Raw genomic sequence first — 5,169 nt, 5'->3', positions numbered from 1 at the left:
GTCATCAGTATACGTGCCACAAGGCCAGGATGATAAATTGCATTTCCTGGAATAGCTAGTGCTTTTTGTCGAGCAAGTGCACATGCCTTGGATTATAACTGGGGATTTCAACTTGACATGCTCGGAGTTGGAGCGCAGCTCAGAGAGAGGTAACAGGAGGCTCATGTCCAAATTTAGACACTCTATTAACAAGCTGGGTCTGCATGATATGCCAATGATGGGTAGGCGATACACTTGATGCAATCAACAAGAACAACCCATAATGGCAGGCTGGACAAAGTGCTATTCAACAATGCTTGGGAAGATCTGCTCCCCATAAGTGATCTCATCCCACTTAGTTCTAATATCTCGGATCACACGCCACTGTTGCTCACTTGTTCGACGGCTAGGCCGCGGGCTGGCCGTTTCTGGTTTGAGAACTTCTGGTTAATATCAAGCTTCCTGGGTTCATGGAGGTAGTTAAAGAAGCATGGGGACAGGAGATTCCGGGCTGCGACCCGATGAAGATTCTTAATATCAAGTTGCAGCGCACGGTGAAAGCTTTAAGAAGTTGGGGTCAAAGGAATTTGAGCCGGCTGAATCTTCAGTTCCTGTTGCAAATGAGGTCATTTTGAGACTCGATGCGACACAAGAAGCCAGGCCTCCGTCGGGGGAAGAGCGTAGCTTCCCTTCTTTCGTCCGTCCACGAGGTAGTCAAAAGAAAGAGAGAAAGGGGCGGTTATAACGAGGAGTCGTGGCGGTTGTATGCCACAAAACCGAGCTTGGATAGAACTGAAGAAGATTTGGCGAACGAAGAAAAAGGTCATTCGTCTTTCCCTTAATAAGTCATCAAATTTCGTGCTTTTGGCTATTCAATAAAGGACGGAGTCAACATGAGCCTTAGGCTAGTTCTATGAAATACATATACCTTCTTGGCTATCTAGGCTATCTCTACAGGCTTTTTCAACCTATAAGCAGACCTTTGTATACACCCTTGTAACTGAACTAGCTATTCACAAAGAAAGGAAGATTGTATCATGGGTTCGAATCCCATTCCCTCCGGCACGGAAGTAACTGAGTTATGAGGAAGTTGAACAAGCTTGCCCCAACCAGCGGACGACATAAAAACCGACTTGAACCGCCTTGGAGGAGTTGGTATCAAAGAAAGACAGCTCTCAAATGGATTTGCTGGTCTATGATGACCAAGTAGAAGCATCTGTTCCACATATTAGGTGATTTTTATTGAAGCATAGGCGCAAGCTGTAAGGATGATGTCATCGACATATAATAGGAGGTAAGCAGTGTGACTACCAACCTTGTACACAAACTGCGAGGTGTCGGTGCGAGCTGCAACCAAATCCAATGGTGGAGGCAAACCAGCTTAAAAATTGCTATAGGGTCTGAAAGCTTTTCTCAAGGGTAAATGTCTAGCATTTGCTTCTCTGGAGAGGGTGCGGTTGAGGCAACGGGCAAGGGTGCGTGACCTGAAGGAGGGGGATGCAAACTCTAAATACTTCCACATGAAAGCCAATGGGAGACGAAGAAAACACTTGATTTCTTTCCTCAGGGCAGGCAACTTGACGGTCACGGCCAATGAAGACAAATTGAACATGGCAAGCCAGTTCTTCAGTAATCTGATGGGCACCACAGATCGCAGAGGCCGCACTATTTGCCTTGAGGATCTCGACTTGGGGCGTTTGTCGCCTGCTATGGCAAATAGTCTGGAAGCCCCATTCACGGTGGAAGAGGTGAAGAAGGTTATAATGGACATGCCCTCGGATAGGGCGCCGGGACCGGATGTGTTCTCGGGGTTATTCTTCAAGGTGTGCTGGGAAATTATAGCACCTGATCTCATGGCAGCTATGACGGCTCTGTATGATGGTTGTTTCTACTCATTTGGTGATCTCAATTCCTCCATTATCACTCTGCTGCCAAAGAAGTTAGATTCTCTGGAGGTTAGCGAGTTCAGGCCCATTAATCTCATTCATGGGGTGGCAAAGATTTTTGCCAAAATGCTAGCAGTTCGTGTTGCCCCCCTCCTGCCTACTTTAATATCACAAGCCCAGACCACTTTTGTATGCAAACACAATATGCACGAGAACTTCAAATTTGTGTGCAATGCGGCCAGATGGCTACATAAAAAACGGAAGCAAGCAGTGCTTTTGAAAATTGACATTTCCAAAGCTTTTGATACACCGTCTTGGGAATTCCTTCTAGAAGTGCTGACGAAGAGAGGGTTCGACAGAAGGTGGTGTTCTTGGATTTGTGGACTGCTATCTACTGCCTCCTCCTCTGTTTGTATTAATGGTGAATTAGGCCAACCATTTGCTCTGGGTAAAGGAGTCAGGCAGGGCGATTCGCTATCGCCTACTTTGTTCATCCTTGCCATGGATACTCTACACAGCATGCTGCAGTGGGCGGTACAACATAAGTTACTCTCAGATTTTGGATGCAATTCCAAGATGCCGAGGGCTTCCATCTTTGCAGATGATGCTATCTTGCTTTTCCGACCGGTGCATGCCGACCTACAGACCAAATCTGGTATCTGAAGCTCCTTGGTGAAGCCGCGGGTCTGAGGATCAACATGTATAAGAGTACTACGCAACCATCCATTGCGACGAAGGGGTTGCTGCAGCAGTGGAGGAGCATTTCTAGTGCAGGAGGCAACAATTCCCTATCCAATATTTGGGCCTACCTCTCTCCATCTTCCGATTACGACGCCAAGATCTCCTCCCGCTCATCGATAAATTCTCAGGAAAACTGAAAGGATGGAAGCCGAATATGCTTGTTGCTGCGGGTCGTCTAACTCTCATTCGCTCGGTCCTTATGACCCTGCCCTTACACTGGATGGCTGTACTCCCTTTGCCGACATGGGCCATCAAGAGCATTAATAGGAGTTAAAAAAAAAGGGCAACCTGGTGCATGTAGCTCCCGCTTGCGCAGGGTCCAGGGAAGGGTCCGACCACTTTGGGTCTATAGTACGCAGCCTTTCCCTACATTTCTGTAAGAGGCTGTTTCCAGGACTTGAACCCATGACCTCATGGTCACAAGGCAGCAGCTTTACCACTGCGCCAAGGCTCCCCTTCAAGAGCATTAATAGGAGTTGCCGTGGATTTATTTGGAAGGGTGAACATGAGATCAATGGTGGTCATTGTCTCCTGCCTTGGTCCAGAGTTTGCCTACCTTTAGAGATGGGAGGGCTCGGTATTATCAACCTCAAGTGGTTCGGCATGGCACTACGATGCAAATGGCCTTGGTTAAGATGGGACATTGAGGAGAGACCATGGATGTTGTTCCCTGATGATTATGAGAAGGACGTGCAACCCATTTCGACACAGCTTGTCGCATTAGCCTGGGCAATGGCGAGAGAGCGAGATTCTGGACGGACAACTGGCTCCCGGATGGAAAGTCGATTGCTACCTTGGCACTAGCTCTGTTTTCTTTTGTCAAGAACAAGGATAAATTGGTGAGTGATGCTTTGCATGGTCGGGCCTGGGTTAGGGACATCTCTGGAGGTTTATCGCTTACTGCTTTGGCCCAATACCCGAGGATTTGGGAGATTGTTCAGTCTACAACTCTCAATTCTGTAACCAGGGACCAACTGATCTGGAAGCTCACCAAGGACCACCAGTTCTCCGTCAAGAGTGCATATCAGTTGTTCTACCTCGCGAACACCGGTTTGCTTGCCACAAGCTGATCTGGAAATCCAAGGCACCGCCGCGGTGCAAATTTTTATGTGGCTTGCTGTCCACAGAAGATGTCTGACGGCGGATAATTTGGAAAAAAGAAATTGGCCATCTAATGGCATTTGCCCTTTGTGCTCATCTGCACCTGAAACATGCTCACACCTATTTGTACACTGTCAATTTACCAGACTAGTCTGGCTGCAGTTCAGAACATGGACTAGGGCCGATTTCTTGATCCCAGAAGTCAGCTTCAGTACAACAGAAGACTGGTGACTGAAGGCGAGGGAGGGGATCCCGAAACCAATGAAGAAGAACTTTGATACAATTGTCATTCTTCTACATTGGAGGATCTGGAAGGAAAGGAATGCGAGGATATTTGATAATGTGAGCTGCACAGCGGACAAAGTTCGGGACTTGGTAATAGAGGATATCGGCATGTGGAGATCAGTGGGCTGTATCAGTGAGTTGACGGCCCGAACTGGCTCGCCTGTGTAGTTTGCTTGCACCTTATTTTTGTAGAATCTGGGTGCTGTGCTGTAACGTGCTGCATCAGTGAGAGGGGAAGGCCTTCCTTTGATTTAGTGCAACAGTTCTAGTTCTCCTAGACTGTTACAACCCTGTACTATCTCTCTTTTTCTCCCTATCTAATAAAATTCGGCCAACGGCCCTTCGAGAGATAAGGCAAGTGGACTTTCATTTGGTCACATGATATGGCAATTGCATCAAAGTAACTATTAATATTGTGTTGGTATGGTAGTGCCGTAAGGATTTATTGCCTGAATGCGTTTGTGTAAAAACACAAAAATGCTTTTCTCTTCATCATTTTGATGGTAAAAGAAAATATGCCGATCTGGCTTTTATGCAGCATCGTACTTGAGAGTGGTGAATAATGACCTCATACTTGAGGCAGGAGGGATGAATCTCTCAAGAGAGTGCCGCCTAGGTTTCAATTAGGACTTGATTTGAACAACTGTCTATCGTGTACACTTAAAATATTTTGGCGCAAGGAACCATTTAACAGTTTGCACCTTCTACTTGCTTCTTTCTCTTACTCGTCATCTTAATTAAGTAAGAAACCTGGGTGCAGAAAGGTTTCTTCAATAGGATGTTGAAAGCACACATTCCACAAAGTGTTCTACCTAGACAAAGGCATAGGTAGGGATGCAGAGTGGACGGGTTTGCGAGCTACAACCTACAACCTAGTACAAATCCATGTCTAGTTTATTGTTAATCTACCGGTCAGAAATGAACTATTTATTGTACTCCTTTGCTGATCAGCATGTAACCAGTCTTTGCGACTGTATGATTAATTGTTTTATTCTAATCAAATTACAATAGTAGGACAGGGGCACAGGGCCATATACGCCTATGTTTGTCGTTAGAAGCACGAGGAGGAGGTCACTGCTGATTATAAATTTGATTTGTGCATACCTGGCTCGTTGTTTTTGCTATCAACGGCGATACCGACGAGGCAACCTGCAAAGATGACTTTAAGTAGAATTGA

The sequence above is a fragment of the Triticum dicoccoides genome, chromosome 4B (assembly GCF_002162155.2).
Source record: "Triticum dicoccoides isolate Atlit2015 ecotype Zavitan chromosome 4B, WEW_v2.0, whole genome shotgun sequence".
Lineage (NCBI taxonomy): Eukaryota > Viridiplantae > Streptophyta > Magnoliopsida > Poales > Poaceae > Triticum > Triticum dicoccoides.
The sequence above is the reverse complement of the archived record's forward strand: the minus strand, read 5'-3'. Positions refer to the sequence as shown.